Source organism: Martes martes (genome assembly GCF_963455335.1).
Source record: "Martes martes genome assembly, chromosome: 6".
NCBI classification, from domain to species: domain Eukaryota; kingdom Metazoa; phylum Chordata; class Mammalia; order Carnivora; family Mustelidae; genus Martes; species Martes martes.
The window spans coordinates 137,597,164-137,622,444 of NC_137893.1; the positions used below are offsets into that span (position 1 = coordinate 137,597,164).

General features: G+C 44.5%; 1 protein-coding gene across 8 annotated transcripts in view; it reads right to left on the minus strand.

The window, feature by feature from the left end:
- ATXN1 (ataxin 1) overlaps positions 1-25,281 on the minus strand; it is a 395,770-nt gene that overhangs the window by 121,618 nt on the left and 248,871 nt on the right. The window lies entirely within an intron of this gene.

A 25,281-nucleotide genomic window follows, 5' to 3' on the forward strand; every position in this document is an offset into this window, starting at 1 on the left:
CATGCTTATGGGAGGCAAATTGTCCTTTGATGAAATCCCAAGTCAGAAAGTGGACTCACCATGAAAAACAAGGTGAATTTGTGGCTTCTGAAATTGCATAGACAGAGATCGGCTCTCAGGCTCATCCGTTTTGTTGCTCCCCCTCCTCCTCCTTCTTCGACATCAATGAGCATCTCATTAATGTTATAATTTGAAAAGTGTTTTCTGACTCAGATGGAAAATTTCTGAGTGGCCAAGGAAGCTATCATTGGTTCCCCAAATTGCAAGCTTACCAATTAAAGAATGCAAATTGTTTCATACTGTTAATGATTTCAACTTTAAAAGAAGCCATTTCTACTCTTCCTTCAGTTTTAACTGAATAAGTTTTAAATGGTTAAGTTTAAGTGAAAGAATATCCTGAGATTGCAAGGTAGCGTTCAAAAAACGAAAAACAAAAACAAAACAAAACAAAACAAAAAAACACAAACAACCAACAACCCTAAAATACGCCATTCTTATTTGCAACTTCTTAGTTTAGGGAACCAGGATTTTCTCAGTACAACAATATTTAAAAAAAAAAACAAAAACACAACAAACCACCACCAACAAAAGGGAATAAATTGGAAACTGAACTTAGAGAAGCCTGCAGCTGTCATCTATAACAATGATTTCAAATTTCTGTGTTCATCACAAAGCCTCATTGTTCTCTCTTCTTGGGTTTTAGAAGTCAGCATTATACGTCGAGATCTAACAAAACACCACGCTAACAAAATCTTCCCTTAGCCGTTTTATATATTGAGGTTTCACATAAACTGGTGTTGGAAGAAGGAGCTGACACTAAAAATATTTGTAAATCATCAAGTAAAGGCAAAGAATGGTATGTGAACCTGTGGGTGATTGTTGCCGTAGCTCTGTGAGGCCTAAATGTGTAAAAGAAACAAAACAAAACAAACAAAAAAAAAAGAGTCCTTCTGGAACTTTCCCTCTCCATGATAGCAAGCACTTAGAAAGAAGTCATGTTTCAATGCACATCATTGTCTTCTTGTTTGCAGTCAAGTAGGCAAAGAGCTGAAGCAATCACGGATGTGACACGTGTTTGCCTACGTAGACAGGTTCCCAGAGAGTGGGGTGGGGGGCAGAAATGGCTTCATCTGCCGGAGATAAAGTGGTCTCTGCTGTCATCCTTCCCCACCAAGTACTCTCTGATGCAAGGGAGGGAACGTGCTGCGGTAGAGAGGACATGGGTCATTACTCTGAGAGACTCAGGGTCAAAGCCAGCATGTTTATTATTAGCAGGGTAACTCTGAGCTGACTCACTTCTGTTTGGTCCAGCCTCTTGTATCTGCAGCACAGACATGGCAAAACCCACCTAAGAGTTTGTCGAGATGCCTTTACTTCTTGTAAAAAAATAACACATGCAAGTCATCTAGCCCCTTGCTAAGCATTCAGGAAGTAGCTTCCATCCTGTTCTTGGGACCTGGTAGCAATGCTGATCAGGCTGTTCCAGCCACGGGCATCGAATGTCTACCTTGAGAACGGATTTCCCGGGTGAGGGATAGAGCCTACACCATGCCTGATGGTCACGAGAGCCCCTTCCAGGAATGCAACCAACCATGCGCCCCACTGTAGTAGTCATCTGCGACTGTGAGCGTGACATCAGTCACCTGATCCGAGAGAAAAAGAGACAGGGGAGGTGAGAGAGCAGGGCTTACAGAATGGCAGAGTCCCACAAGGCCAAGGAACAAGGCCGTGCAGAACAAGATGGCGGCTCCCTGGTGATTACAAGTCACGAATCATTAGGCCATGGAGAATTTTCCTTTCGTTGAAATCAAAGTCAATCTTTTCTAAGCATTAAATGGGGGGTGGGGTGGGGAGCGTGCTTTTTCTTTACGTTGAAAAGCAAGCATTTGCCTCTTCAGCTGTACACATTAGATAGGGTTGAAAATAGTAAACAAGAAGTTTGTAATTAGAGTTTCTCTCTCTTTTTCCCCCCTTCTCAGAGCAAACAGGAATAAACTGAACAGAAACATGGCTGCTTAAAAGGTTAAAAGGTTGTCATCCCCCCTCCCCGTGTTCTATCTTTAGTTTTATTTTATTTGTCTTTCAGAGATGCCAAATGTATGTCTCCTCTGTGTACAGAAGACACTGCGAGACGGTGTCCCTCAGCATCACGGGCACAGTCCTCTGCCCAGGGGACCGCACCTCAAACCACTCTCAGATTCCCTTTCCTTTTCTGTACAACTCATGAGCTTGTCCTGTGGCTAATGAGCAAGACAGATACTTAACTATGGCAAGTAGAGTCTGCAAACAGCATTCAGCGGGATCCACAGAGAGAAGGCTTGGAATTTGGTAGAAGAGAAACAAGCACTAGAGTTAAGACTGGGAACTTCCTGAGGCCAAGAGTTATGCTTTCTTCTCCTGGTACACGGCCTGCTGCTGGCATTCAGTAAATCTTGGGAGAATGACTAAAGGCAGAGATGATCATCATCACTGCTCAAGAACTGGCCCTTATCAGAAAATAAGCCTCCCTAGTTGTAGAGAGTATAAAATTAAATCCAGCTGACAAAATGGGAAAGATGGGGGGGGGGTAACCTATCTCACGTCCCAGGGCTATATCAGTCTTCAGAGGAAAAATTAAATCTTTCATTAAAAAAGAAAACAGAGAGGAGAAGGGTAGTTTCTGAAAACTCATTTGTGAATCAAAACCAGAACAGACCAAGTAACTTAACATTCAGATAAAAGAGTGAAAAAGAAGAGATATTTCTGACTTTTTTCCCTCTCGCTGGTATGAGATTTTAAAGGCATACTTTCCCGTCAAATGGATGGCAGCAAATGAATTTAAAGTATCCACATAAACCTGTCTCTTCACATCCTTCTGGTTCTCAGAGTACATCATCTGTTCTCATCTCATCTCACCTCACCAAGTTTTATAATAGCGTGTAGGTTTATGCTTTTATCATTTTATCTTCTGAAAATGTTACACACAATTAATTCACATGAAAACTCCACTACTAATTCAGAACCTCAAGATTTAGAATTCAAAGATTCTCCCTAGCGTTTAGCTTAAGCCTCCTTTTAGTTGCCTTTTTTTTTTTTTTTTAAGGTTTAGGAATGTTTCCCTCATTGAGGCTTTCTTAAATTTACTGTATCACCATCATTTGCATCAAATAGCAGGCTCACGGGAAGTGATCTCGTCTTCAAGGTGAGTCTAGATGAAACTTCATTATGTTTGGTAGAGATGAGAGTCCTGGAGACTGGAAGTCAGAAAATTAAAGAATCTGGGTTCCAGTTCTATTTCTGTGGCGTGCCATGTGTGCAGTCATAATCACATCACTTTCTGAGCCTCAGTTTGATCATTTATTTGAATGAGGCCCACCTATCTGGTCTAAGAAGTGCCCTGATTATTACATCAGTGTAAGGCAATAAGCTTGACAAACTGTATGCAAATGACATCATTTTTATCATCACCATCATCATCATCACCTAGACTTGAAAATAATTCAAATGAGTGAGGGTAAGAAAGAACCCAAAGGACCCCCCCCCGCCGCCATCCCTACCCTGAGCCATGTCAGAGATGGTTCATGTGTCGTGTCACTTTAGGTCACAACAAGAGCCCTATTATCTACAGAGAAATTCACATCTGTTGTGTAGAAACAAATCACATTTCCAGCTCTAGAAACTGAGGTACAGAGAAGATTAAGTAACATGCTCAATGACTTTAGAATTCTGGTACATTTCATGAATTAAACTGATATTTATTGAACACTTACTATGCACCAAGCACCACTTTAAGTGTGCAGACAGAACAGTGAGCTAAGCAGACAGCAGGACAATGAATGGGGTCCTTCTGCATTCCAAAGCACTATTTTTCCCAATCTACATTATATCAGTACATCCGGGCTTCCCCTCTTCTCTCCTCCCTCTGCCCAGGGCTCTGCAGTGTCAGGGTTCAAGGCGCCCCAAAAGCTAAGGCGATCGATACTCTGACATATGTGTAGCCCATTTGTAACATGCTGGGTAGAGAAACTCCTTATCTATTGTGTAGTCAACGACCCAGAAATGTCACTCATTTGTATGGATTTCTTCCCATGTTAATTATTCTTGCATTCATATGCAATATTATATGCAAATAAGCTTATACCTTCTTACTGCCATAGATCTAGGGTTTTTTGGTTTTGTTTTAAGATTTTATTTATTTATTTGAAAGATAGAGATCACAAGTAGGCAGAGAGGCAGGGAGAGAGAGAGGAGGAAGCAGACTCCCTGCTGAGCAGGAAGCCCAATGTGGGGCTCGATCCCAGGACTCTGAGATCATGACCTGAGCCAAAGGCAGAGGCTTTAACAGGTGCCCCACAGACCTAGTGCTTTTAACGGGTCCACAAGATGAAGTTAAAACGATTTTTATTGTCAGCAAGTAAAACCGAACAGGCATCAAAACAACATTTCAAAAGTATGCTACTAAATCATAGCAGAGAATAAAACTTGGGAATTAATGTGAGGACACCAAGGCAACTTCTTAAATTGAACCCCAGTTCAGATTCAAAATGGGACCCCAATACTGCGAATTTTGTTATGCCAACTACTGTCTTGCCGTTGTTGACTCTTGTCTTGGCTATTGCAAGAAATAAGCAGCCTGGACACACGAAGAGGTAGATAAGCTCACGTTCAGGAGAGCTCAGAAGTGAACATCACTGCTGTGCATGGAAAGATCATGCATGACAGTCAAGGGAAAAGAGAGGATGTATGAGTCGGGTCCCAGGTTTCTGAGCTCAGGACAACGTGTGCTGGGCACTGGGATGGGAGACTGCATTTACTGGGCGTGTACCATGTGGAAGTGGAATGCTCTGGAAGGCAGATGGGTTCACCAAGGAAGGAAAGCATGCCTCACTAAAGAGCCCACGAAAGAAGACCAACAGGAAGCACATGTTCCTAGGAAGAGATGCCCCACATGATGTGACATGAGGGAATTTAAAATTAAAACAACGAGACACCACTACTCCCCTATGAGCATGGCCAAAATCCAGAACACGGACAACACCCAATGCTGGTGAGGGTATGGGGCAACAGGAGCTCTCATTCGCTGCTGGTGGGACTGCAAAGTAGGGCAGCCACCGTAAAAGTCAACGGAGCAGGTTCCTACTAAGTGGAACACAGTCTTACTGCACGGTTCCGCAATCACACTCTTGGGTCTTTGTTGAAAGGAGGCGAACCTGATGTCCACACCAAAAACTGTACTTCAATGTTTATGGCAGCTTTACCCACAATTGCCAAAGTATGGATGCAACCAAGATGTCCGTCAGGAGACGAATGGGTAAGTCAATCAGGCTGCATCCATGCGATGGAATATTATTCAGTAATAAAAAGAAATGAGCTATCAAGCTATGAAAGACACAGAGGAACCTTAAATGCCTATTACTGGGTGAAAGAAGCCAATCTGAAAGACCACAGACTGTCTGAGTCCAACTTTATGATATTCTGGAAAAGGCAAAACTATGGGGAGAGTAAAAACATCCAGGCTTTGGGGGTTGGGAGGGAGGAATAAATAGAGGGAACACATAGGATTTTCAGGGCAGGGAAACTATTCTGTAGGATACTGTAGTGGTGGATACGTGCCATCACACATTCGTCAAGACCCACAGAAGGTACCCCGGAAAGAGTGAACCATACTGTAAACTAGGGACTTCAGTTAATGATAATAATATGTCAATATTGATGCAGACAAAGGTATCATTCCGATGCAAGACATTAAGTGACGAAGGATGCTGTGGGGGAAGGAGGCAGGGAATATGGGAACTCTCGGTGCTTTCCCATCAATTTTTCCATAAACCCAAAACTTCTCTAAAGAAATAGAGTCTGTTAATTGAAACAATTTAAAACAAAAACAAAACAACCTCTGCACTGTCAGCGATTTAAGGTTTTTCCCACAGAGGTCCTTCCAGATACTGGCGAAAGCCAGATGTAATGAATCAGAGACGTGCCATCAAGATGACTCCCAGACAGGGTTCAAAGGACTAGAGGCGACTGGCTTATGGGTCAAGAACTGGGAGGATGCAGAGTCTGCCGGGGGTGTCCGCACGGGCGTGGATCATGGGTAGAATGTCCTGGAACAGTCGTTGACAGAGCTCTGTGCTGGACAGAGAGGCAAAGGTCACACGTGAAATAAATAAGGCCACAAGGTAAATAATGGGAGATAAAGGCTGAGCAGGGTCGCTCCAGACAATGGGGAAGGACCATCATGGAACCAGCAGGATAGTCAAGGAAGGGTCTCTGCTACGCTCGAGACACGAGAGACAGGGAGCCATGATCACCAGCCCAACGCGAGGGAAACAGAAGATCCTAGATACCTAAGGGAAAGTAAAATTTCTAGGAAAAGACATGATGAGCTGTGATAAAGAAACCAAGACGGAAGACTAAGTATTTCTCAAAAGTCCCGGACTATGAGGAAAGAAATCAAGAGTGGAACTCTCCAGCAAGTAGGGTTCTTCCATCTCTTCTTGCCTGGATTTCTCATCTGACCACGGCGAGCAGCAGAGCAAGAGGTCTGCAACAGACACCAGCAGCAAAACAGAAAACAAGGGAGGAGAGCGGGCACGTCCTCTGTCTTCACCAGACCCTGCAAAACTCAGTAGCCATCGACGTCTTTTAAAGATCTGAATCTATGAATGACGGAAGATGTTCGTAACAGATTACGAAGTAGGAAACAAAGGTTGTGAAAAGCCTATTGATTACAACTCCAGTTTTGAAAGTTATGTGTATTTATTCCCGTATCGATGCATAGAAAATATTCTGGAAGAAAACACAATCAGATGCTAACAGTGGTGGACATCTACGGGTCACCACAACCTGGTGGACTCGTCACGCTCTGGCTCTATGTTTTCCTAACTCCTCCTCAAGCGACTGCAGAGACTACTTGCAAAAGACAATTTTTTAAGTGAAAGAGTTAATGCTCTTTCCATCCCATACTTCAAGTTCCAACAACATTCTCCTTGGGAAGAGCGGGGCGCCGTACATAAAAGCCAGTGGTTGCTTTATATCCGTGTGGCACATTCTCTCATTACATAAATTACTTCAACAGCCACATCTTTATGCATAAGGGAAAAAAGGAGCGAACACTGCAAGAAACTGAAGTCACAAAAAGTCATGGCGTGAGCAGCAAGCCTGGGTAGCAAAGGAAAATGCCTTGGGGAGACGGAGCCCCCCCGCCACGCTCCCACCACTTGTTCCCCCATCGCTGGAAGACGCGTCTTGATTCGTCTGCTTTAAAAATTGTCATTGTAAAAAAAAAAAAAAAATCCTAGCTAAAAATAACAGTAACATGCACAAGACATACAGAAATGCCTGATGATGCAAATTATTTATGAAGATACTGTAGCAGCATGGCCAGGAACAGGCGTGACTCACAGACGTGTTCCCCATCCACAAACCAGACCGATGCATGGTCCAGTCACCAGTGTCGGATTTTCATGTTTGTTCTTAGCCTTCAAATTATTGCTTTAAATCCAGAGGAGGGAGGGGTGGCCCTCAGGGTGGGGAAGGGAGGTGCGGAAGAACAGGTATCCCCCTAGCACTCTTTTTAAAGACAGATCTATCATCTTTCCTAAACTAACAGTGTCATCTTGAAATCTGTTACAGGAAGCACCTTTAATCAAAAGCCATCTGTTCGGAATGCTCCCTTTCTATGGGCATAAATTCACTGCGGCTGTTTACCGTAGTTCATTACGTAGGCATTCCCCTGTTATCTTTCCCGTAACTTCCATTTCTATCGTGATAAAATACGAGTATGAGAAAGCCAGAAGGTAAGACGTAACACAGTTGATTTTATTTTTTTAAACAATGTCTTTTTTTTTTTTTAAGATTTTATTTATTTATTTGATAGAGATCACAAACAGGCAGAGAGGCAGGCAGAGAGAGAGGAGGAAGCAGGTTCCCCACCGAACACAGAGCCCAACTTGGGGCTCGATCCCAGGACCTGAGCTGAAGGCAGAGGCTTTAATCATTCCCTGAGCCACCCAGGCGCCCCCCACAGTTGACTTTAAACTTTCTTACTTGCTCACAACCTTGCCCAAAAGTTTAGCCGGAGAAGAAAAAGAACTGCCTAAAGGAAGACTAAAAGATGGTCTGAAGACCCCACTTACTTGTGTTTTTCCTGTTCCCTGCTGAACATGTCTAGGCTCTTGGTAAAGACATTCAACTTCGGGTTCCATGTAGTGATCACTGAGCGTTTTCGCTCTCTTTACCTCCCAAATGGGAAACTGTAGCAATGACAATAATCATGGGACAACAGTGGCAACGATAATATAAATCGGAATAATAATTGGTCTGAATAGCCTTGATAGTAAAATCCCTGAGAACTAATCAACTCTGAGGCTAGAGCTGAAAGTCACAATATGGTTTAAGACTAATGAATTAGTTTATAAGGTAATAACCGTTACCTTATAAAGGGGGAAGTACCATCAAATTGGTATCAGAGTGACTTCTGTTTGCTAGGGAGTTGCTGAGGGATGAATGAACAGAAAGCCAGCACCCGTTACCCCTGGGCTATGAGTTACGAGCATACAGTGAGGTACACAGTTACAAACCAACACGAACCAGTCAAACCTCAGTCCCTTTTCCCAAGGGGATCGATGTTGGCAACATGTAAGTGTTTGCATGCATTTGTAAACAGTACAGGATGGATATCGCAAATAATGAGATTAAGGGCACCCAGAAGTTCTTAGGGCTGCTTGAGAATGTACATGGAACTGTTCCTAGCAGCGAGGGGGAAAAACAGTCCCTTAGAGGTCACTTCTAGAAGGCAGAAGAGACATAGATGCCCATCTCGTCTCACCTTTGAATAGGAGGTAGACTTACATAGATTGATGCTTTTTCTGAGCAGAAGGACAAAAAAACTAGGTAGATTTGTGATAGAAAACTATTTGATCCATGCATCTAAGACTGTCCTAGCACTTACAATTATAGGAAGGTTGAACCAAAGATTTCTAAAATCTGCCAAACCTTGCAGTGGATAAAGTTGCTCATCGGCCACCCAGAGCCCCCGGAAAGGCAGAATTTTAAGATTCAATCACAGACACACTCAATAAATGCCTGACGAATGAATGAATGGTGTATTCAGAGCCGTGCGTGACATTTTACTAAAGCCTGAAAAACTGACATAAAATATACAAGGGTCCTGTCCTTAAGAAGCGTCTATTCTACAGAACAAGCAAACTATAACTAAGTAACTTTAATATGGTTGTGGTACTTGTAGAAATAACGCAAGGCTATAAATAAGGAACAGAGCAAGGAGCAGCGGGACTGGGTGGGGCAGGGGTGGGCGGAGAAAGCTTCCAAGGCAGGATCCCCCTTAAACCACTTCACACCAAGGTGTTGGTATCTCTATCTGTGGCCTGGGTCTCAGGATCATTTGCATTTTAATAGAAAACAAAGGGAAGGTTAAATCAATGCTTGGGGACTGCAACCAGCAGCATTTCAGGTATAAGGTAAGAGACTGGCCCAGAAGATATTTCATGTAACATTTACTGGGCAGAACATCTACCTGGTTCTATCATTAAAAAAGGGCTCAAAAAGGGTAGATTCCATGTCTCCTTCAAGCAGTTGCATTTAGCAAGCACATAAAACAAGGCTGGTGAAGATGGTGAACGGACATCTGCATACACATGTTCACAGCGAAGAGAGGAAGGAAGCAGCCCAAGTGTCCATGGATGGATAAACAACATGTGGTCTAGCCATACAACGGAATACTATCCGGTCTTCAGAAGGAAGGTAATTTCTAACACATGCTGCAACTTGGGTGAGTCCTAAGAATGTTATACTAAATGAAATCAATCAATCATAAAAAAAATATGGTATGATTCCACCTAGAATCATACCGTATTTATTGAGACACCCAGAAGAGCCAAATGCAGAGAGCCCCTGGTGCTTGCCAGGGGCTGGGAGCAAGAGGGCTGGGGAGTTCATGTTTGATGGGTCTAGAGTGCCAGTTTTGCAAGAATGAAAGCATTCTGGAGATGGATGGCAGTGACTGTCCTCACTGCTTTATGAGTCTACTGAGGGCCACTGTACTATACCCTTGAAAATGATTATGGTGGAGGCACCTGGGTGGCTCAGTCCATCAAGTGTCTGACTCTTGATTTCCACTCAGGTCACATTCTTGGAGTCGTGAGATCGAGCCCCATGTCCAGCTCTGCACTGAGTGTGGTGCCTACTTAAGATTCACTCTGCCTCTCTCTGCCTCCCTCTCCCCTGGTCGGCCTCTCTCTCTCTCTAAAAAAAAAAAAGATGATTAAGATAGTAAATTCTGTTATGTGTATTTTATCACAATATTTTAAATTGCAAAAAAAAAAAAAAAAGAAAGAAAGAAGTTGATGGACAGACACCACAGCTATGAAATTTACATGCAAAGTTAATTTAATGATTATTAAGGTATTGGCTCTTTGATATGAAAAGTGACGGTACAGGCATCAAAATGGGTAGCATAGGTATTGATTTTGGTGGGTAGCTGTTTGCTTCATGATACATTGGAAAAAATGACATCCAAAAGATTTCTTCCAGGATCAGCTGAAATTCTAGCATTAAACAAATTCAATCCTTAGGTCCCCGAGCCCTGGAAAGTGCAATTATCCTGCCCAAGGTCCCTACCAACTTCAGGTATCTCTAGCAGACTGTTTCTCAACTAGGGGACGTGAACTGATTTGAGGCCTTTGCAGGGGGAGGCAAGGTTAGGTCCGTAAAGGAGAACGGGGAGATGTGATATAAAGGGACAGGCAGGAACCCCTGAAATCAGTCTGTGCTTACCTGGAAATTTTCCCCACACCACGGCTGACCTTTGGCCACGGGTTCTCATCCAATTTCTGCTTTTTCATCCCCACGCTCACCCTTCTGTCTGAAAGATCCCCAGCAATTTAAAAAAAAAAAAAAAATGGTCTGACGTAAAACCTAGAGTTTTATCAGAAGATACACACAGCTTCTGCCAAACACTTTCGGCCACGGAGACCGCTTGAATCCCAGAAACTAATTTGAGTTCTCAGTTTCATACACTGCAGTAGGGTAGGTAAACTTAAGATCGAGGTAGGATACGTAAACATACAGGCCTCAGAGCTCTGCATTTTGGAGTCGGCTGCAAGGAGGAGGAAACGTTTGAAAACTCGAGATCCACGAAGGATGTTCTGATAAGACGGACAGACGGGATTGGAGGGCCTTTAACGTTAAGACGAGTGAACACTGCAGCTCACAACCGTCACCTTCTGCCCAGGCGACAGAGTGAGACAAGAGAGCTAGCAGAATGCAAGGCTGGCCATGGTCTCCCAACCCTCTGGGCTGCCCTGGAGGGCCCGCCAGAGGGGCTCGTGTGGGTATATGTGTGTGAGAGAGAAAAGAGAGGGAGGGAGAGCCAGACCCTCCTCTCATCAGGGCAGTGGACCTCTAAGCAAACGGGGGAGAGAACAAAGTTCTGAATGGAGGTAGCCTGTCTCTCTTTCGAAGATACTCCAAATACCTAACAAATATTACTCCCTCCCTCTGTACCCTGCCGGTCAGCCTGGAGATTCTAATGACTGCCCCTGGACAGTCATCAAAGGAGCAATCCAGTGGATTTCTGGAAAAAGGTTCCACTCATTCTGACTGTGCCGTATTGCTACCATTTCTAAAAAAAGTAAGTAACAGGAGGTGGTTTTGATCAGAGTGTTGACCTCACTTGTATACTCCTGTCCCCGGTAGATGGGCACGGTCGCCTTGCTTCCAGTACCATAGGAAGCACCGGCGGGCAAGAGAAGAAGCTGACAAAACCTAGTGATACACTACCAGGTGGCTGCAGGCACACACCTGCACCCCACTTTCAAAAATAAGGAGGTTCTATTTTCTTCCTCTATGCGCTCCATACTCAAGGACAGACTGAATATGTATTTATAAAGAGAAGCATGTTATTCTTATTAGTATTGCCTGCAAAGCCTCAGAGGCGATCACGACATGTACAGCAAATGCACGGGAGCTGGGTGCTCCTACGGTCACCTGTCCTGCTCCGTTCACTGGCACTCCCTCTAGACTCTTCTAGAAGCTGGACCGGCCTGAGCACAGCAAACCCTATCTTCCTTTCAGTGTCAAATGCAATGAGTCAGTGCTTAGGCAATGATCTGCTATTAAAGCAAACAGGCAGAATCAGGAATTCCAAAACATGCCATGTTTTCATTTCTGGGTCACAGGATTATGGGGCTCGCCAGATTGGGGCACTTATGACGAGGTCTTCTGCTGCACGTTCTTCTCTCAGTCCTCCACACAACGGCTTGACTAAGACTCTCAGATAAAAATACCAAAAATCCAAAAATGCTTGCTGTTTCTCAGCAGGAAAAAATAAAATAAAATAAAATACCTTTTGCCTTTGACCCAACACTGGGGGTTCTCAAGCCCTTTCCTGTCCTCGAACATGTATCCCGCTCAAGTAGCAGTGCCTGGCAAGAACGTCTGGGCTGCCCAGGAGTGAAGCCACCAGTCCCGGCCCCCGGAGCAAAGCACAGCTGACATGACAAAAACTCCTATGGGCGAGCACTGAGCGAACGACTCCCATGGCCAAGGGTCCTCCCTGGGATGTTGACTTAGAAAAGGCCGTTGGAACTCTTCAAATGGAGAAAGTGTGGGACTCGGCTACAAAAGTTGTCCACCTGCCCTCACAGGGTTATGGTCTGGGTTTTTAGTTTTCCTTCTTGTCTTACTCTAACCCCTAGATTTCCAAGGATTCTCAATTATATGGTTAGGGATGGCGTCCATCAAGGCTAAGACAGCAGAAATCAGAGGCCATCGCCAGCAGCCTGCACCATGCTGCCTGTCCATTTCTATGTCTGTCTGTCTGTTTCTCTCTCTCTGTTTCTTTTTTTTTTTTTTAATGAAAATTTAGAAAGAAAACATGGCAAATTATTACCTGCTTAATGCACACGGAGGTGTGCCCTCCCCCACTTTTTATCTCTAAAAGATAATTACTTTCATCATTTGAGTTATAATCCGAGGCTCTGAAAAATACCCAGCTGGTCCCGCCTGCCTCCCTCCCCGCCCCCCGCCCCCTGATATCGGGTAGCTTCAGTGATAATAAACTGGCTCCCCAACGTATCAGCAAAAACCACAAGCTCTCACTCTTGGTGACTTGAATTAGTGAAATGAAACAATCATTTCTATTTTCGTCATTTTAAAGAATTACACTTAATAACACAGCTAAAAGGTCAGTTCTTGAAATTAATGGGTGAGCCCTGGTCCCATCCGGGGGCAGGGGAGGATTTTGGGGAGAGCCCGAGGGCCCTTGGAAGACACTGTCCGTTTCGAGGTCATGGGGAAACATGTTGGGAAGAAAAGAGTCTTCGGCTGGGGGGACGCTGTGGCATCACTCACCAGGAGAAGGCACTTTTGGAGACTGTCAGCCCACGGGCAGGCCTTTGGAAGGCCCCAGACATAGGGTCTGGCAGGATCCCACCCACGAGGGATGGAAAGAAGCCAGAGAGATCTGACTCCCTCCAGCTGTGCTGAGTCCTCGCACACTTCCTCGGCCTCACGCTCCCTGACCGCTCCTCCTCTGTGTGCCTCGACATCCCCTAGGGCACCTCCACCCTTAGTCAGGGCCCACTGATTAGAAAGCACCTGGCAACTCGGAACCACCTCTCAGCTATAGTATTTCTGCCTTCGCCGAGGTACCCCTGGGACAGCTTTCTGGAAACATTCCTGAATCGTCTGGGCTGCCAACACGTGCTTTCAGGCTCTTGCCATCCACCTAGGTTTTTAAGTATCATATTGATTGTATCAATATCCTGCTGAAAATCGTTCAATGACTCCTCAGTTTTAGGACAGACTCCCAGCTCCTCAGTGGAGCTTACCGAAAAGACACTTGACAATCAGGCGCCCGAACCCGACACGTCTTACCTGCTCTGTTAGCCACTCTGAATTACTTGCGGTGTCAGCATGCCAGGTTCTCTCTTACCTCTGAGCCTGGTACGTGCTGTCCACAAAGCAACCCAAGCTGGCGTTTCCCCCACCTCCCTTGAATCTGGGCTTATTAAGTGGCTTGCTTTGGCTAAAGGGAAATTAGCCAAGATCTTGCCAACAGAGGCCGAAAGGCACTTGTTTGCTGGAGTCTGTCCTCTCTTGAATAAGAGAGTCTGTCTTCTCTTGCTGCCCTTGGGAACCCTGAGATTACAATACCGAGAAGCTCAGACGAGCATCCTGGAGGATGAGAGACCATGGGAAACAGGCACAAGCCATCCCCATGGAAACTCCCCTCTCCCATCAGCCTTCCAACCAACCGCCAGACTGAGGAGTGAGGCCACCATGGTCCCACCAGTCCCAGCCGAGTGGGTCAGACTAGACGAGGCCAGTGGACGTGCAGCATCACCAAGAAACCATTCATGTTTGTGATCTGAAGCCGCTAAATGGTGGGGTGGTTTGTTACACGGTAGATGCAAACTGATACACTCATTCTGTTTCCTGCTTGACACCTGCCCATCCTTCAAGTCCTGAGGATGAAGGCTTCCCTGAAGGCCTGAAGATGCCGCACTTGTTTGTATCTGTAGCCTCCTGTGGGTACCACGGACAGAGCATCAGCAACCATGGAAAGGGGGTGCCTACTTTCTCCCCTCGCCCAGCGACTGAATGCTCCTTCGGCCGTTGTGGATGCCTTCCTTACAGTGCACTCTGTACATATTTGCTGAAAGAAGATACAGGAATGTGCCTATCTATCTTCTGCCTTTTTCTAGCCTTAATTTAAAAGAATTAGACTAGGTAATTTTTACCTCTCACCACCTAGACATGGTAACTACATCAAAATATATCTTAATGTTTTTCTTTTTTAGCGTTCCACTCATATCAGTAGCCTTTGGGAATCTCCCTATTCTCTTTATAGATGAGACTATCATACCTTCCAAACTTACTGTGCCTTTCAATTTGACTAATACTAAAAAAATCACCTAAAATTCCAAGGGCCCTCAGTATACATGCACAGGGATAATTCTGACAAATGTTGTCACGTTCACCATCATAATTACTATATATGTCAAAGAAGCAGAACGTTTTAACAGTAGAGAACTGATTTCACCGTCAAGGCAATGACATTGATGGTTAATGACAATTCGTACTATAGAGGAAACTTCTCTACAACAAAGGGACTAGCAAGTTGCAGCTGTTCACCTGTTCATTTTAGCAACACATTACGATAAATTTTGTTTTGTGAAGCTTATCATCCTACTAGCATTAGAGCTGCACCATTACTAGGGAGCAATCTCTGGGCTAAAACTTAACCCACAGTGTCTCATTTAATTCTCTAAAGAATCTTGCAAGGTAGGTATGATTAACCTTATTTTACAGAAAAGGGAATAAGTCTCAGAGAAGTTGGGCAATTTCCCCAAGGACACAGAGCTGATGAGTAGAAGATTAAAGAAGATAAAAGAAGATTCCAAAAGCCTCTTACTTGGACTAATACCTTTAAATCTAATGCTGTTAAGTAGAAATGATAACTATGTCCTTTGGAAGACAAGGAAAGAGAGGCACAGAGGAAGAAAGTAGCTTGCCCATAGTCTCCGCAGGGCAGGAACTGGGGAGGGGGGACCCAAGATGTCTGTCCTTAGCCTGATGCTCCTGCTCCCGGATCCAACCCAAGGCATCGCCAGTTTTTCCTTAGTTATTATTATTTATGTTCCCACCTACCGCTCTGACTAACAACACATTCAAGAGAGAGAGAACAGGTTTTCCCTATTCTAGGTGTTCTTCCAATCACTGTGTGTCTAGATCGGTTGTGAAAGGAAAATGCAGGGACGCCTGAGTGGCTCAGTTGGTCAGAAGTCTGCCTTCAGCTCGGGTCATGATCCCAGGGTCCTGGGATCGAGTCTCATGCCGGCTCCCTGCTCAGTGAGGAGCCTACTTCTCCCTCTCCCTCTATCTCCCACCATGCACATGCACTCGCTCTTTCTCTCAACTAGATAAATAAAATCTTAAAAAAAGAAAAATATGAAGCATTAAGTGGATGAGGCCTACTTGGGTATCATCTGTTTACCCAATCTCTTTTAAAAAAAGCAAACATCAGACCTATAGAAGGATTTTAATCTTCCAACTTTACCATAGTTCACACTGGCTATATTCATTATTCATGTCAATATGAGACAACTGTCCTCGCTGCCTGTGTACCATGAGGAATGATGACTATTTACCATTAAATATTGGATGAAGGGTTACATAATGATTTTGGGGGAAAAAAAACAACAATTCTACTTCTCTACAATTTCACATAGGTATTCATTGCTCTAGGAACACACAGTGTCTTCTACCATTTAAACCATTTCAACAACTTAAAGTAATGATCTACTGGGCACAGCACACACATTGTCAAACAGAACTGCTTTATGTGTTAAGAAACAGCCTGGAATCACAGGACACTCCGAAAATATCAACAACAACCTAGGTGCTTCGTTTTGGTTCAAAAATCATTTCTCTTCATTCCAGTCTACCCCAATTCCAGGTATGGAAGGGGGAATGAGTATTTGCTGAGTATTCAAAGTGCGCTGGGAATGTTCCCTCATGTTCCAGCTGGCTTCCCTGGCAGAAAGATACAGTTTCACGCGGGTATTGTCTCAGCTAAGTATGGCCATTCCGTGGAGCAAATAATATGAGGTCTCTGACGGTGCAGAAAGCCTTTTGGTAATCGAAGGAAAGGTACCAATGATACTTGATGTCATTTCCGGCTTCAGGTGTCCTGGGGACGTCCCGTTCATCGGCCCTTGCTCTCCATCTCTCAAACAAGGTTTGCAAGCAGACCCCGCCTTCAGTTCTTCCTTCGTGAAAAACATCCTGACGTTCTCTGTGCTAACCCAGACGGAAGCAGCCCTAGGAGAAAACGCCAGTCCAAGTCTTTGGCTAGGGTCCTCCATCACGAAGTGGCCTCCATCACGAAGTGGCTGTGTGATGAAGCCCCCAAGACACCCAGTGCCAACGGATGGCCCAATTTTAGACTTAATCTGGGCAAGGCCAACTAGGTCAGGGACTTTAAGATAGAATACTCAGGATTTCTACATTCTGTTGGATCCACACCAGAAAAGGATGGGAAATGATTTGGTGCCAATTCAATTTCACATAAAGGGAGGAGGAATGTAAGGGAAAAGAAGAGGACAAGGTTAGTCGTGTTCCTTTTTTCAATGCTGGGTGCGTGGATCGATTGCCAGAGCCCAGTACGGAAGCTCTAGTTCCACCGAACCGCTCTCGGGCCAGAGCCAACAGCTGGAAAAGGAGCCAAGGTCCACTGTAGGGGTGTTTCCCTCCATGCTCCCTCTCCTGACCCGAATCCTCCCAAACAGCTATCTGGGTCCCCAACTCAGGATGCCCGTGCTGATAAACAACAAGAACATGAACCCAATTCACAAGAAAACCTGATATCATCTGACGTTCTGAGATGGACTGATAGCCTGGCCTGACGGTCCCCACATTCTGCCTGGACCATCACTCGTTGGTGTGTTATTCGCCACGGGATGCTATCCGTTCCAGAACGACCATGTGGTCCATGATCCTGAGTAAGTGACACTCCCATGATACTGACATCCCTTCCTGGAGCCCTGCCCACGTGAAGGAAATGGAAAGTCCTCTAGGAGCAAGGTGACTGTCAGCTCCCTCCTGACCCACTGGAGGCCATGGCCTTCCCCTGCCACTCCCTTTCCTGGCTTTGGGGAAGTGCCAGCCAGCAGGTTGCTAGGACAACTGGCGTCACCACTGGGGCCCAGAAATAGATCGCCAGCCGTGCTGGGAACCTGGATTACAAAGTCCGATGACAGCAACAAGATACCCATTGGCAGCTAATCGGCTCTGCTAGAGCGAGTGCCAGACTAACATTACCCAGTGGGTAGCTCTCACCTTGACAAACTATCCTTTAATCTACACTTGGGCTCCATGTAGTGGTGACGAGTAGGGGGCAAGATAGTCACTTCAGATAAAGCCCCAATGCCTCTATTATGAATTGTGCGAGTGGTAGATACACGTAGTAACTAACCGACGATTGTATCTTTAATTTATTAGTGTCCTGCAGGTGAGCGGGGAGGGAGCCTGTTCACAAGCAGAAGCTTGGGAACCAGAAAACAGGTAGAACCACTCAGGTTGCCAAAGGGAAGGGGGGGAAATCTTGTTTGTACAGGCCAGAGCTGTCCCCTTTCCGAACAATAACATCCTAATCTCATGCCCCCTCTCCTTGGGGAACAGAGAAAAGGCAAAGAAAACTGGAAAACGAGGGCTTGCCGCGGTAGAGGAAAGGAACAATCTTTGTGGCCAGTCTTCTTTGTTCTGGAGAGTTTTACAATGTTTCTAACGGGTAGCAACTCGTAGGAGCCCAGAGTATTAAGACTGCCTATTAAAGTCTTGGATGTCAGCCCTGGAGAAATTATAATTTTTCAGTTCCATGCAAACTACAAAGGCTTGAGAAGAAAAAGGGGAAATGAAAAGAAGAGCAACCTCATGGAAATTTGAGAAAATGATTCCAGCAAGCACGTTTTTCTCTCTAGATGCTCAGAGCTGGGCGTCCAGAAGCCGGTGAGGATGGCTGTGTGTGGTTTGAAAGAGCCTAGGACTCATGCAAGGGTCATTAGCAAGGAATTCTGCCAGCATGGTGCATGGTGTCCGAGGCCCATCCCCGTGCCAGACATTCCAGGCCGGAAGGCAGATGGCGACAAGACACGCGTGACAAAGGTATAGGGAAAGAAGTGGAATTTCTAAGTGGAAGAAGATGGCTTGGTTTCCAAAGAGTACAGTGACAAGAACTTGCCTGAGTTCTAGAAATTAAAGATTCTCAAAAGACTGCCATTCATATCCCATTAATATTCATGGGGCAGGGGGGCTCAACTTCAGTCATTTTAGAACGTAAGCACAAATAGAGGGAAAAAAAGATTGAAAAACTGGCTTCTTCCAACGTAGGTTTCAAACAAAGCATTTTGTACGTGTTGAGAGTTACTTATCCCCATCCCATGTCTCCACTGGCTGTCCTATCCCATCTTTTCTGATGGAAAGAAGGTTCTGACGGAGAGGTGTCATATGCACAGACGCAGAAGCAGGTAAATAAGAGACTGGTTTTATTTGCACTCCCTGCCTTGCTTTCTCAAAGCCCACATATCCACGGGGCTAAGATCTACCTCGGCTTGCAGGCCTGATTCTGCTGTGCAGCAGAGCTTGAAGCCTTCCCTGAGCACCAGGCTCTGAGCACTCTGACCCATCACCCCTTCCAGGACACCTGACTCACCCCCACCCCCCCCAGTGTAAACCCCCCTCCCCCGCAAGGGCTCCAACAGCAACGTCTCAGAGGGCAGCAAACATCGATCATGCGTCCCTGTATCCCTAACAGACTTCAGCGCACACCTTGGCACACAAGAGTCTTTTCCTAAGTATCATTTATGTGATGAATTCTAACCCTCAAGAGAACACACAAACTTTGACCTTGGCACTACTCAAGTTAGAAAACAGTCTCACCAGGCTGCGGGGGCTCCCTCCCCCCCCCCAGAACATGAATATTCCCTTCTACAGCTTTGGGGGGGGGGGCTCTGTGGCTCTCCTCTCCTCTCCTAGGAGGAGGCCAGCGCTGGGGGAAGGTGACACCGAGGGGAAAGGGTGTGCCTGGGATGGGCTAGCTAGACTTTGCCAAGGACTCAGGAAGGAGCTCTGACATCAGCTCTCAGAAGGAGCATTCCTCTGGAGGCCCCGCCAGAGGGGCCCAGGCCAGGAATTAGTGAGGCTATCAGTGAGACGTGCTGGAAGGAAGTCTGGGAAGGGGAGAGAAAAGGGTGAAGCCGAAAACCCAAAAAGACCACACGAGACTCTGCCCTGCACCGAACAGCTCAGTCAGAGCCTTGAGGACACACAGGCCGAGTCACAGGCCAAGTCATGGGGCCCTCAGAAGCGAGAACGGAAAACAGCTTGGCCGGTTCCCTCATTATCCTAACAGCAAAGTCTCCCCTTCTCTCCTGACCCCCTTATCTACTTCAGTCTTCTCTTTCTCGCTCTCGCTCTCTTTCTCTCTCTCTCTCTCTTTTTTTTTTTTTTTTGCGATAGTGCTAGAGAATGTGGTGTCACAGATGGCAAATCTAAAAGGTACAAATTGCTAGACACGCAGGAAATTCCCAAATCACTCTTATCAGAGCATGTGTATGCAATTCTCTGACTCTGGGGACTAGAAATTCAGGTGCCATTTTTCAAAGCTTATAAAGACGGCATAATGCTGTATAAATGGGCACAGAGGTGTGTATTCTGGTCTCCCGGTTTCCTCCGAGGAAAAACCTAACTCCTGCACTCAGAGCAGTTCCTCTGAAAAGGGGGTCCATAAACACACAAAATGCAAGGAACCTTTATTCTTGCCATCCTCGAAAGCAACGTGGGATGATGACACCTTAACAAAGCCTTTGTGAGGGGCGCCCGGGTGGCTCAGTGGGTTAAAGCCTCTGCCTTCAGCTCAGGTCATGATCTCAGGGTCCTGGGATCGAGCTCCGCATCCAGCCCTCTGCTCAGCGGGGAGCCTGCTTCCTCCTCTCTCTCTCTGCCTGCCTCTCTGTCTACTTGTGATCTCTGTCAAATAAATAAATAAAATCTTTAAAAGAAAGAAAGAAAGCAAGCAAGCCTTTGTGAGGGGCGCCTGGGTGGGTCAGTTGGTTAAGCATCTGCCCTCTGCTCAGGTCATGATCCTAGGGTCCTGAGATCGAGTCCCGCATCGGGGTCTGCGCTCACTGGGGAGCCTCCTTCTCCCTCTGCCCGCCGCTCCCCCTGCTTGTACTCTCTCTCTATGACAAATAAACAAATACAATCTCGAAAGAGAGAGAGAGAGAGAGAGAGAGAGAGAAAGCCTGTGTGAAGGCCCTCCCTCACACCACAGGAGACGCTGGGTGGCCTTATTTTGTGTCGGCATGCCATTTCTTTGTTCCAAAAGACAGGGCAAATGATGCTATTCAGTAAATGGTGAGTTTCTTTTTGGGGAGAGAGCTCACTTCAAGCCCCGCTCCCGCTCTCAGGGGCGACGAAATGACGTGATGGGGAGAGACCAAGCTACCTCACAGAATGCCAGGGCAAGCTGCTCAGAACGAACTGATAAGGCAAACCACTCAAATGGAACATGAGAGGAAATACACGCAGGGCAGGATTTTTTAAAAAGAGTATCAGAAAATCCCCACACTCTATTGATAGCTCTATAAAACTTTTTTAGACAAATCGTTTCCTTTCTCACATTTACTTATACACATCACAGACATTTAGTATCGACTTCTAAGTTAAAGAAACTAGATGGGTCTCTCCACACCATCCCCTGCCTGATCATATTACTATCGGATTCAAGCAGGTCTCATCAGAACCATGTTTATATTCCTCCTTCTAACGGGTTAGCCCACCTGTGGGAAGTCCCGGCGTACACTAACGTTCTCCTTGGACATTCATTCAACAACTATTTGCTGAGTGCCTACAATGGGCCAGATGGCATTTTAGGTGTTGCGGATTCAGCTGGTAACCACCACCATCATCATCACCATTATCACCATCATCATCCTCATCATCATCACCATCATCACCATCATCATTATCATCAACACCATCATCATCATCATCGTCACCATCATCATCACCATTATCACCATCATCATCCTCATCATCATCACCATCATCATCCTCATCATCATCATCATCATCACCATCATCATCACCATTATCACCATCATCGTCCTCATCATCATCACCATGATCATCACCATCATCGTCGTCATCATCATCATCATCATCACTATCATCATCATCAACATCACCATCATCATCCTGCTTTCAGGGGGCTTACAGTCTAGTTGAGGGGATGGATGATTAACAAATAAATATGTAATATATAAAGCGCTTAAAAGGAAACAAAGTACGCTAGCTGGTACAGAGGAATGGGGTGGGTCCTAGTTTATGTAGGTTAGGAGAGGCTGCTTTGAAACGGGTAACTTAAGAAGTCCTACTTAAGGAGGCCGAGAAGCTTAAGAAAAGAATAAAGATCATTAACTCTGTGCATATATGCTAAGCAATATATATATGTATACATATATATATGCTTTTTTTTTTTTTTTTTTTTTAGAGAGAGATTGAAGGGGGAGAGGGAAGGGCAGAGGAAGGGAGAGAATCTTAAACAGGTTCCATGCCCAGCGCAAAGTCCAGTGTGGGGCTCAACCTCAGGACCCTGAGAGCACGACCTGAGCTGAAACCAAGAGTTGGATGCTTAATGACTGAGCCACCCAGGCATCCCTGTGCTAAGCAATATTTGAGGGTGGAGGACAGTTTTTAGAAACTTAATTTCAAAAGCGACTCATATTTAATTTTCAAAAAGACCAATCAGTGGATCCTTAATTCTTAGAAAGCCCCAAAGGAACACCTTTGAGTTATCATGCTATCTGGGAAGGCAGGGGTCATGACAGACATAACACACATATAATAGCATGAGACTGTGCTCAATATTTTAAAAACAGTTGTAAACTGAAGTTGTGCTGAATCACTGATTTTTTAGAAGCCAAACAGGCTAAAATGAATGCCTCATTCAAGCTGGTACGTTATGCAATGTGACACACACAGTGAGAAGAATCACCAGACATTACTTAACTCAACTTTCTCACGTTACTCCTCATAAACTGGGTCCACAGAGCTTTGGGGGTTCCCAGATTCCAAGGTTAAGTGCAACACCATGTGTAAAACCCAGGTCTCCTGACTCATAGGTAAATTTTCATTACCACCCCTTTCATGTACAAGACACCACATCTTCGGGCCAGTTAGAGACACTTTCTGGACTTTGAGATATCATCTGCTAGAAAGATGGTGGCAGATCTGAGAGGTAGCAAATGGGGACAGGCAGGGGGGTCCCACAGAGGCACTAAGTTTGGGGTGCAGTCTGCAAGGAATGCTGCGGACAGAAACTGCTCAATGCCAATGGCTGCTATGATGGTTACTCAAATATTTATATATCCACATTCCTACCCCATTTGCAAGCACATGTTCTTTGAAAAATCTCCTGCTTTCCTGATCATAACGGCACAGGCTTTGCGGCACCAACGACACCAAAGTAATGAACTCAAGGTAAAAAACACACCAAGATCCCAAAAAAATAACTAATGACTAAGATCACTAATTTCACAACTTGCTGAGAAAATTGGGATCCTCCCCAACAACCCCCAACAAGCAAATGCGATTTGCAAAAGGAAGTCCTCAGCACTGAAGGAGTTCACTAGAATTTTGTATTTTCTTCCTTTCTCTCAACACACTCCATTTACAGATGGATTTTAAAATTACTTTAGTGGGCATGTGGCATCTTAAAGTTTATACTTCAGAACTCCTCTGAAAACCTCATTTAATGTTTGGGGTTTGACAGAGTATCACATGAGCATTTCAAAGCAATATTTAAAAAAAAATCAGATTTGAAGCAAAAGCTATTTTGATGACATTGTCTGTGTTATTCACTTAGATGTAACCTGAAACCTACAACACTATTCCATACAACACGTGTCTCCTGGGATAAAAATGCTTTAAAAAACATCACGTATTCTAACGACCATCTCAGTGGGAAAATAATTTCTGGTAAAATACCCTACTACTCTAGGACCCAAATTATTCCTTAATAGTGGGAGAAACTTTGACAAGAGAGTTGGGTTTTTTGTTTGTTTGTTTCTAAGTAAGTATTAAAGTGCCTTATACAATACTGTGTCGCTTATGGGGACGTCAAACCAAGATGTTAACTGATCAATTCACAGGTTATTTGCTGGTACATACAGATTTACAAAATAAAAAGTAAACATGTAGACTTAACAAAGTAACACTTGATGGGGGTTAGTGACCTGTCAAAGTTGCAGACTTTCTTGACCTCAACCATAGGACCAGGACTAGAATTCAGGTCTGTCGATTCCAGGAGCTGCATGTACATTTCCATGGGAACCAATGTGATCATATGCACAAAACAGAAACACATTAAAATGCCAGTGTTTCCCACCATTTACTATGAGGTGCTGGGAGATTTTAAATTTAATAAGTTTATTTGAGTATGACTATTTAGCCCTGAGGAAATATGGATAAAGATGCATATTTTAATACAAAATTTTTAGAAAACCACAAAATAAAAAATATCCAGTGGAAATTTTTCATTTCAGCGTTAATTCTTTTTCTCCCTGGTATGTGCCCCCATAGTGTTGCCCTTTGCTCTTTCAAAATCATTTGTGCAACTGCAAAAATGTAAGTTAAAAATGCCTGGAGAAGTTTCCTGACTGAATTGTTAAGCTAAGAACTGATTATATAAAATTTTATATAGTATGTATAAATATATATGTCACATATATTTGTGTGTATATATAAATATATTTATTATATTATATAATAAATAAATATTATATATTTATTATATTATGATATATAATAAATATATTTATTTTATATAAATATTGCATATTTATATGTACACAGAAATATGTATTTATGTTTATATAATATATGCACAAATATACGACACGTATTAAATATATATATGTATTGCATGTATATATAGACATACACACACACGCATACACATGCACACACACACACAAAGTCCCAGTCAAAGTTGGTTCTTCATTTTCTAAAACTTGAAGACAATGCACTCATAGCCCATCCCTGGTTTCCTGCAGCTGTATTCTTTCCTGATCAAAACCTTATAAACTTTTTTTTCGGACGCAATCTAGCAATGAGGTTAAAATCTCCAGAAAGCAAAGGAGCTGGTCAGATTCCTAAATTCTGTGTGGGAATAAGCTCCTTGCAACCCAGCGTGCGGTGTACCTCTTCAACAACTTGATATTTAATCTCCTCATGAAAAGCAACCAGCAGCTGATACTGTACTAATCCCAAAGCCTTGACCTTGCAATCTGATAAAAACCAGTAAGTCAGCCAACTCTGAGTAAGACAAGCACCCAACACAACTGACTGCATTTGCATACCTCAGATTTTTGAAAGGAAAAAAAAAATTTCATTCCAAAAACCAACCAACCAACCAACAACAACAATAAAACTTCCCACGAATAAAAATATCGGCTGGGTGCCAATTCTCGTGGCTGATCGTTCGCCCGGAGGACTTTTACCCACCGAACCCCAAAGAAGCTGGACAGCCCAGCTCAAAGAGTCCGCTCTGCGGTGGGCTCTGTGTAGCCGTCCCAGGACAGGGGGGCGCTAACCGTTGGAAAGAATCACTGTCTTCCACTCTTCTACACCCAAAGGAGATAACGAGCAGGGCCCCACACAAGCAGAGAGGGAGGCACGTTCACAGCAAACAGAAATAGCACCTCTCCACTAGAAAAA